This window comes from Mus caroli, unplaced genomic scaffold (assembly GCF_978045245.1).
Source record: "Mus caroli unplaced genomic scaffold, Mus_caroli_1 scaffold_4, whole genome shotgun sequence".
Lineage (NCBI taxonomy): Eukaryota > Metazoa > Chordata > Mammalia > Rodentia > Muridae > Mus > Mus caroli.
The window spans coordinates 98,002,591-98,012,972 of record NW_028227259.1 but is presented as its reverse complement, the minus strand read 5'-3'; the positions used below and the strand labels follow the sequence as shown (position 1 = coordinate 98,012,972).

Here is a 10,382-nt window from a genome sequence, read left to right as displayed (position 1 = left end):
TATATACTGTCTGGGCAGAAGCCACATATAAATACCAAACTGTTTTTCTGACCCCACAATCCCCCTGTTATCACAGTCTATTGAAATGTTCCCCATGTCAAGCTCACCCTTCAGGGTCCTAGTCACTGTACATCTCTTTATTTCCAACCATATGAGAATTGTCTGAAATCATAGTCTCTGAGCACTGCAGATAAAAGATGTGCCCCAAGCCTGTCATTTATTCATATCCAGAAGTCCTGTATCTATGTTTACTCAAAACAAGAACAAAGTATTGGGCTCTGGTTGTAGACACAGGGCTTACCACATTTGTGACAGTTATCTGTAGCAAAAGAGATGCTCTTGGGTTGCCTTATTGCTCTGAGTGTATACATGAGCTCATGACAAAGTTGGACAAATCTTTTTACAGAGACACGACCCAACTCATTATAGCACTGTAGAGGGGCAGGGTATTGTTCCACATTCATCTTGCTCCAGTTGGCTGTGTGCTGGAAAAGGACCTTCAGGAGGGACATGGAGAAGTCATTGTTGTAGAAGTTGATCTGATTGAGCTGAGTGCATTGACTGAGGGCAGGTAGGAGGGCATTGATCTGGGAGTCCTTCATCCTACACCACTGAAAATCCAGAATCTCAAGAGTGTCTGCTACTTTTTCTAGGAGACCTCTCAGAGGCATAAGATCCAAAGCATATAAGATCATCCCTCTTATTTACAGATGTTTTAATTTAAAGAGGTTGTGGGAGCAGGAAAAGAAATCAAAGTCTCTCTGTGAAATTAGGCATTGAGTGATGGAGAGGGTCTCCAAGGGTGTCATTAGGCACCTAGGGATAGAGGAGACCAGAGGGTTAGTTCTGACAAGTAGTGTTGTAAAGGTTTGGCTGGGATGTACACAGAGGTAGAATAAACCAGGGGCCCAAAGCTCAGTTTGACAAAAGGATCAAATACATCATCTATGATGCTTCCTGTTGGATCTGCTCAGTCATGCCAATCCCACAATTCATCCCTGGACCTCACACTCAAGCTGAAAACTAGTTCATCACTTAAGCCAAGAAAGCACACAGAAGAACTTCCAATCCAAGAAAGTCCTGACAGGATTTTGATATTTTCTGTGGACTCACTGAATCTACATTCTATCATTCCCTCTGCAGTCATCCTTGTTCTAATTTACATCCACCTGTCCCATGCACTCAGTGCTACTTAGGCTCAACACGTTTCACTCATTGGAACTTGTCAAAGATAGAAGGCTGTTCTCACAGATCTGAGCATATAGCTCATGTTCAAACTGTGCTAATGAGTATCCTGACTCCTCACTATATACTCCCCTTTCTCTTCCCTTTCCATTTGATTGGGTGGGCCTGATTCCAGGAAGAATTATAACTCATTCTTACAAGATCTGACCTACTCTTTACACTAAATCAGTTCTCTACATCATGAGTTCTCATTTGAGATACTATTTTAACTTGTACTATTTCCCTTGTATATTTCAGTATACATGGAAATAAGACATAACTTTCAGAGTCTTATGAGTGTCTAAATTTTGTTCCTAGTGACTGGCAGGCATCATGGAACACTAATCTTAAGAAAGACAGATTTGCTTTTGTACCTGACCCAGCTCTCCATTCTTGCTTACCCTAGGACTTGATTCATGTAGTCTCTTAGAAAATGGACTTGTTTCATGAAGATATGCTGGAGACAGTTGAATTTGGAAAACTGAGAAATAATCTTGTTGACACACTTGGCTTCTGTGGCACTTGTTATATTGATAATAGGGGAGGTATTCTTGTGGAGGGGTGCCAGGAAGACTTTTTGAAGATTTTTCATGTGCCCGAAGTAGGGAGCAAAATGTGCCAGCTGTAATAGAGTCCAGTCAGTATTCAGTTCTAATTCTGTGATGTGCTCTGGATCAAAAACATTAAAGATTTCTCTGATAACTTGGTCTGGCGGATCCCAGATCTTCATCTTTGTACAGCAGAAATATAGGGACCCTGTTCTCTGCTTGGCCCAATTCAAGAAATATGCCTTTGATTTACTGACGTGGGAACTGATTGACAGGTTGACTATGACCTTCAGACGCTGCCTCCGTGCATATCTGGGAAGGACCTTCACTAGCTGCTTTTCATCCAATGTCTCTGCTTTACAGTTACTGTCATTTGCATCAGCCCATATGTTCCAGAAGGCATGGTGCCTATTTCTCATGTCAAGAACCTGAAGTTTTGCCCTCCTGTGGTTGAAACATATGAATGTTAGCAGACCCTGAATCATCGTTTGCTACATATATCTAAGCTCAACTCCCCTCCCTTCTAAGGTGTTTGATTTTTTAAGCACCTGATATCCAAGGTGGACTCAGGCATGCTACAGAAGCTTTCCTGTGCTTCAATACACTTGATTACTTTTCTTTCAGTAAGGTAATCATTAGTTCTCCTTAGAGATTAATTATTAATTAGAAAAAATAATTATTATGATTAGTTGTGGGAAGGCCAGGGATAGGCTCATTCTACTGTGAGGCTAAATCTAATCTAGTCCATATTCAACTCTAATCCATATCCAACTGTCCTCAGTATAAGTAAACAATAGCTTTCAAGAACCTTGTATCCCTACTTGATGATGTGATTAGAAGCATCTGATCCATTTATTACAAAGCCAATCTCCCTGGCAATGTCTATTGTGTACTCCTCATGCTCCCTTATACAATACATGGATATTGCTTACCTGGGGTGAAACTCTCTTGTCAGTCGCATGTCTACTCCATCTAGCAGAGCTTGCAAGGTTTCTAGTTTAGGCTTCTTTATCAATGGCCCCACAGGGAGACAGGGGAAAGGCTAGGCTGCCACCATTGCCTTTAGGAGATTTGTGTGTCTGCCAGCAAAGGCTTCTTTGAACAGTGATGGGAAGACCACAGTAGGCAGCTCCTCCAGAGTGGACATGATCAAAGCTTCATGTGTCAGCAGAGTGCATGTGGGTAGGGTCTGAACACTCATCCTCTCAGGTCTTCAGTAAGAAAGCTCCTGGGGAAGCAGTTAGAAAAGAATATATATTCAAGGCAAACTTTATAATATTCCCTCACCATCACATCAACCATTTAGCTTCTGAGTTACTGCTCTGACAGTCATAGAGTCATCAATTTACCTCTTCATCCTAAACTTGTGGTGTAAAGACTCTCAAGCTGGCATCATGAGAATCTCTCTATTACTCTAATAGACACCTAATTTTTGGGTCAAAATATTTTTATTTGTTACCCTTTCTTTAAAAAAGGAAAGAATGAAAGAAAGCAAAATGGGAGATATTCCCAGGAACCAGTACAGTTGGCCCTAGCTGAAATATGGAACATAGAGGAGATAGAACTTGAAGAAGCAACCCCCAATGAATATGCATGGCTCCCTTTTGAGGGAAGGGGCCACTCACACATCTCAAAAATTTTAACATAGAATTGTTACTATCTAAAAGAAAAACAGGGACAAAAAATGGAGCAGAGACTGAAGGAAAGGCCATCCAGGGACTGGGATCTTGGGATGTATAAAATCAGCAGACACCAAACCCCAGCACTGTTGCTGATGCCAAGGTATGGCTGTCCTCTGAGAGGCTCTGCCTACACCCGACTAATACAATTGTAGACACTCACAACCAACTATTGCATTGAGCTTGGGGACCACAATGGAAGAGAAAGGGAAGAAATGAAGAAGCTGAAGGGGATTACAATCCCATAGGAACAAATATTAACAAACTGTACCCCTCAGATTTCCCAGGAACTAAGTCAGCAACCAGAGAACATACATGAGTGGGTCTATGGTTCCTGCTACATATGTAGCAAAGGATTGCATTATATGACTTCAATAAAAGAGGAGGTCCTTTGTCCTGTGGAGGCTTGTTGTCCTAGTGAAGGAGATAAGCTAGAGGGGTGAGGCAGGAGTGTGTGGGTAGGTGGGGGAGTACCCTCTTAGAGGTAAAGAGGAGGGATCATGAGAGGGGGCTTGCAGAGCTGAAACCAGGAAGGGAGATAACACTTGAAATGTAAATAAATAAAATGACCAATAAAAAATGGGGGCAGTGGTGGCACATGCCTTTAATCCCAGCACTTGGGAGGCAGAGGCAAGTGGATTTCTGAGTTTGAGGCCAGCCTGGTCTACAGAGTGAGTTCCAGGACAACCAGGACTCCACAGAGAAACCCTGTCTTGAAAAACCAAAAAAAAAAAAAAAAAGGGGGGGGGGTAGGTACAAGGAGGATGAATGGCATAAGGAACAGTCAAGCGGCAGACCAAGAGGGGGATAATAACTGGAGGGTAAAAATGAATTGAAGAGAAATTAAATTTAGTAATAAAAATAAAAAACAGAAAAAAAAAAACAAAACAAAAACTGAATAGCAAAAAAACAAACAAACAAGAAACAAGCAAAAAACAAGCAAACAAAAATAATACAAACAAAAAAGTCTTGTGTTGCAGACCAATATTGAATTCTCACTAAGGAGGATGACAACTGTGGGTTCCTACTGGGTCCCAAATGCATACCCACCCACACACACACACAAAGAAAAAAGAAAAGAAAAAGAAAAAAGAAAATAAAAGAAAAGAAAAAGAAAAAAGAAAAAAATCAGGAAATCAGGCGCAACATGTGAAAATGATCTAAAGCAAAGACTAAGGTGAGATATTTGATTAACTCAGTATTGTAATTCCTGCTATTGGGAGTAAATGATGATCAAAGTTACATGTTCTACAGGGCTACAATGTGAGCCAGGGTCTCAGAAAAACAAAGAAGACCATCATTTCAGTGAAAGGAAATATGAAAGAACAGGTTAGTCAGAATGTTCTGATTTCCAGCAAACCCAGAGCAACATACCCAAGGGCTTAGAAAATTCTTGTATCAAAGAATTATATAAAGCAAACTAATGAAGTACACAAGCTATCATAGAGATATATTGGAGAAGAGGCTAAAACTTCATTGGGAATGAAACCCAAGGTCTTCAATGTATTTTACTAAAGAGACAGAAAATGAAATTTCCTGTACTACCCTGGAGTCTAAAGAGCTCTACATCAAAGTGCTTAACCCTAGGGAAACCAATTACATACCAGTTCTGAGTACTGCAGTTCTGATTCCTAGACAAACCAGGCAGTTTTTCTGCCTCCAGGTCTGAATATTTTCTGTCTCCACTGAAGACTTTATATGCCTCTCTGTGTAACCTTCCCTATTGCACCCACATCCTTCAATCTCGAAGTAGAATTGGATTAGATTGTTAAACTCCACCCTTTTAATTCTATATGTAACATACAATCACTTCATTGATTGCATTAGAGCTCTCTGTGAGAATACCTCCATAGCACAACACCCCTCAAGCATTCTACTTGTTACTTAACAGCACATCACTGAATTTGTGGATTTTCCCCTTCATTTGCTTTGTTATTACATAATTTTGAGTTTGGTACAGGACTGGGTCTTGCTGTGAATCCAGAGTGGTTTCCAAACTCTAAGTTCTAACAATCCTCTTGCCTCAGCATTCTTCTTCCTGCTAGGATTAATATGAAACACCACACCTGGGTGAATTTTTATTCATGCACACAAAGTCAGTCTGATTTGTCTCAGATCAGGGTTCAATCTATTGCTGATAACAGACATAAAATAATTCATCGATATTATTGTCACTGGATTTGAGACAGTTTTTAATAGTCAGGAATAAGTTCTGGAGCTCTAAGACTGAATTGGATGCTTTTTAAATAAACTGCAGTAGCACCTACACAAAATATAGATGAAGGAGCATGGCCTGATTCCATTAACATTGTAAAAGTGTTCTGGGTGTACACTCAGTTTGTAGGGGGCTACCAAACATACAGGGAATCCTCTCTCCAGCATTGCATGCAGCAGATATGATGGCCATGCCTGGAAAGTCACAATTCAAGAGTTGGGAGCAGGGGATCAATTAAAACCCATCCTCAGCCATATTGTAAATAGAAGGACAGCCTGAGACTTACATGTGATTCTCTTTTTAAATATACCTAAAGAGAAACAGAAAACAGAGGGTCTGAGGGAGATGCTGCCCTTGGTAGACAGAAAACAGATAATGTGTCACATAGGATCAGAACAGCATGCTTGCCCAAGATGAAATCAGGAGTGGGACCTGTGCTGAGAAGTTGGATACTCAATAATGAGTACTTGTTAATATTCTATTCTGAGCACCTACATGGTGGCTTGAAATGATCTGTGAATCCAGTTCCTTGAAATCTGAACCCTCCTTCTCAACTTTGTGGGCATCAGGCATACATGTGGTACACATTCATATATGTACGGAAAACACCAAAACACAGAGAACAAATCTTTAAGAGAAATAAATCTGTAAATACAATGGTGGCAAACACCTTTAATCCCTGAACTCTCAAGGCAAAGGTAGACTGGGCTCAGTGAGTTCAAGGCTAGCTTTATCTAAGTAGCTAATTATTAACCAGTGAAGCCTATTGACTAAGGATCTGTTTTATAATTAAAGCAGAGCTGGGATGGGTGGCACATAACTTTAATCCCAGCACCCTGCAGGCAGAGGGATGTGGAACTTTAGGGCCCATACTGATCTACAGGTTAAAGTGTGGAACAGGGAAGCCTGTAAAATAGGGAAACTCTCTCTCTCAAAAACCAACCCAAATCAAAGAAATAAAACCAAAATCTACTTTAGCTGTGAGGTTCTACTATAGGCCTTTAATCCCAGAATTAAGGAGGCAGATATAGGTGGACCTCTAAATTTTAGCTAGCCTGGTCTACAGAGTAAGTTCTGGATCAGTCAGATCTGTTAAACAGAAACCGTGTCTTGAAAAAACTAAAAACAAAAAATGAAAAAAAAAAATAGTGTTTTTAAGAAAAACTTTACGAGAGCATAGTAGGCTGTGAGATATGTCAATGGTCAATGGCACTTGTTGCCAAACCTGAATTCAGCTATGAGACCCACAGATGTAAAGAGAGAAATCACTTCAGGGTCTCGTGGTTTCTATACCACCAACACATTCTTGGGATCTAGGTAAAATATGAAGACCTAGATGGAATATAAGACCTAGGTAACTGCTACATATTGGGATATAACAAAATAAAGATATAGAGCAAAAAGAGCCAATGAAAAACCATGAGGAATTCATATACATGTAGGACATGTTCACACACAGAAGATTCCAATAAAAACCCAAAATTGGTAGTCATAATATATGAGCAAAGGTCCCAAAGGTGATAAAGATGCTCTAGGAAGTCCAACAGAGTCAATTAACTGGTACCTTTGGTGCTCTCAGAAACTGAACCCCCAACCAAAGAACACACAGGGGCTTGGAATAGGCCTCCCCACACAGATGTACAGCTTGGTCTTCATGTGTGTCCCCTAACAGCTGGAGTGGAGGCGTCCTTCAAAATCTGTTGCCTGTATGTGGGACATGTTCTTCTATTTGAGCTGCTTTGTCTGGACTCAGTGGGAGAGGATATGCCATGCTTTGAAAATACTTAAAGTACAAGGGTGTGGTGTTACACAGGGAGCCTACACCCACTCACAGGAGATGGTAAGAAGGCACCTAGAAGGAGTGTGCTAGGGTGTGACCTTGAAGAGAACAGCTAGTGGGTTTTAAGACAAATAAGCAACAACAACAACAACAACAAGAAAAATAATTAAATTAAAAAGCAAAACCAAAAATACCCAAAAGACAAGAGGCCTGACAAAACATTATGAGACATAGGACCTCCAAAGAGGCCCCTGAGTTCACTTTGTGTTGGCCTATCGACCTGCCCATCTGAATGGGATCTGTACCCTCAGGAAGACTTCATTTGAGAGAACTAATTTTTCATTTGTTATTACTAGTTTCTGGGTTTGGGATAGGAGCTTGTGTCTATTTCTTTTCTCTACACTGATATTCCATGCGGTATAGACCCTCACAGGCCCTGAGAATTCTCCTTTAGTCTCTCTGAGTTCATATGTGTGTTAATTCTCCTGTGTTTAAGAAGGGCTGACTTGCTTGGTGTCCATCATTCCCTCTGGCTCTATCCCTCTTTCTTTGTTCACTTCTACAGGATTCCCTGAGCCTTGAGGGGAGGATTTTATGGACATACCTCTTTAGTTCTGAGTGTTAAAATCAATCAATCATCTCTCTCTCTCTCTCTCTCTCTCTCTCTGCATTCATATGAGTATGTGCTTATTAAGTCTAGGAAAGGTCAGAGGATGCCAGAACACAGAAGATATGGGTAGTTCCAAGTCATCACCACACCTGTTGGTCATTGAGTTTAGTTATTCTGCAAATAACAAGGTTCTCTCCTAATCCCAGAGATTTTCTCTATGGCCAGTAAACACTGAGAATCTCTCCCAGTCCAGTGATCCTTCCTTTCTGAAACATGCTCCAACTTTCTTAGAATCATGGATAGCATGTCCCTTCCTGACACACCTTTTAAATTGTTTTGAAAACATTTTAGTACAGAGCAGGCTTGCCTCACACTATTTATTAAAGCAAAGATGCCATTGGATTTCTGAGCCTCTATTCAGACTCACATGTTCTGGGAACACAGGCATGCCCCCATTTTTCTAGAATGTGCAGTGATTTATAACCTAAAATGTGAATGCCAAGCAAAGATTTACTACTGAAGTTACAGCACAGAATTCCCTGAAAAATGGATGAAGCCATCCTCCTGCCTCAGCTTTCTGAGTGCTACTACAGTTGAAGATTGGCAAAGCATGAAGCTAACCTCTTTATTCCAGAATGGAAAAATAATTGTGTAAAGTATGACAAAGCCAGCTCAGTCAAGCAACAGGGTCTCAAGGTTAGGAATGACGATTGAAACAACAATGACCATTAGACAACATATAACATGACTCCAGCCAGTGTTAAGGCTGAAGTAGATTCACTTTTCTCTAGTCTGCTTTTATACCAGTCTAAATACATGCAAAGGATAAAGTCAGTTTTAGGTCAAGGAACAAACAAGGCAAATAAACAAAGTTCAGAGTAAGGGGACTCCAATGGAGATGTTAGCAAAGCACTGAAGTAGATGAAATGGTTTGGAACCCCATAGGAAAAACAATATTGTCCAGTCAGACCCCAAGAGCTCCCAGGGACAGAACCACCAACCAAAGAGTACACATGGAGCGAAACATTGCTCCAGATGCATATGCAACAGAGGATGGCCTTGTTGGGCATCAATGAGAGGAGATGCCCTTGGTCCTATGAAGGCTCAATGCTCCAGTGTAGGGGAATGCCAGGGTGGGGAGTCAGGTGTATATGGGTAAGGGAGGACCTTCATAGAAGCAGGAGGAGAGGGAATGGGATAGGGTGTTTCCGGAGGGCAAAATGTTAAAGGGGAGAACATTTGAAATGCAAATAAATAAAATATCCAATAAAAATTCTATTGACAAAACCAAACAAAAATAAATAAATAAAAATTCCCAGATCAATGTTTCTATGGGCTTATCAAGCTGGCCATGGTAAAACAAATACCACACATTCCTCTGCTGAGTTTTCCTTGAGCTTTGTATTAGCCCCAAAGTAAATATTCTTATCTGAGCCTACTTCACTGTCCTAGCCCATTGTCAAATTTCTGCCAAATTCCTACAAGGAGGCCCCAAATGCACTGCACAGGTACTTGTCATGTCCTCTTACAATGGTATTTTATGGTTCTGTGCATGTATTTTCAAGGACAGATTATGGCTCCCAGGTGAATTTCCCTCTGAACCATGCTGGTCACAAATGAGGAAAACACAACCAGGTGACTTGGCTCACATAGTAATCCTTCCAGCAGGAAGGCCAAGGCAAGAGGATCTCTCAGAGTTGAAATTCTAAATTATCCCTAGCTATAGAACAACAATGCTGTCACAGAATACAATCCATACCATGAAGGTCAAGAGCAAAATGGAGAAGAAAGAAATCAATCAAACAATAAATAACCAAGGAATGAAACAATAAAATTCAAGCCTTAATATGCAACAGAGGAAACACAGAACCTGAAGAGACCACCCCCAGTGGGTAGGCATGGCTTCCAATTGAGGGAAGGTGCCACTCACCCATCTCAAAATTTTTAAACTAGAATTGTTACTGTCTAACAGAAAAACAGGGACCAAAATAGTGAAGAAAGGGCCATTCAGACACAGGGATCTTGGGATCAATCTCATCAGCAGACATCAAACCACTGCATTATTGCTAATGACAAGATGTACTTACATAAAGGGTCCAGGTATGGCTCTCCTCTGAGAGGTTCTGTTATCACCTGTCTAAGATAATTACAGACACAAGATAATTACAGACACTCACAGGCAACCTTTGGACTGAGCCTGAAGACCATAATCCTTTATAATGTGTGATGTTCTAGAAGTATGGCCATTTCTGATCTGAATTATACTACATAGCCATAGTATAGTGAAAACTGCATTGCATTGGCAGGAAAATAGATAGGTTGATCA

General features: G+C 40.7%; 1 pseudogene; it reads right to left on the bottom strand.

The window, feature by feature from the left end:
* Positions 1-248: 248 nt before the first annotated feature.
* On the bottom strand, positions 249-2,973 carry LOC147005231 (PRAME family member 15-like; annotated as a pseudogene).
* Positions 2,974-10,382: the final 7,409 nt, after the last annotated feature.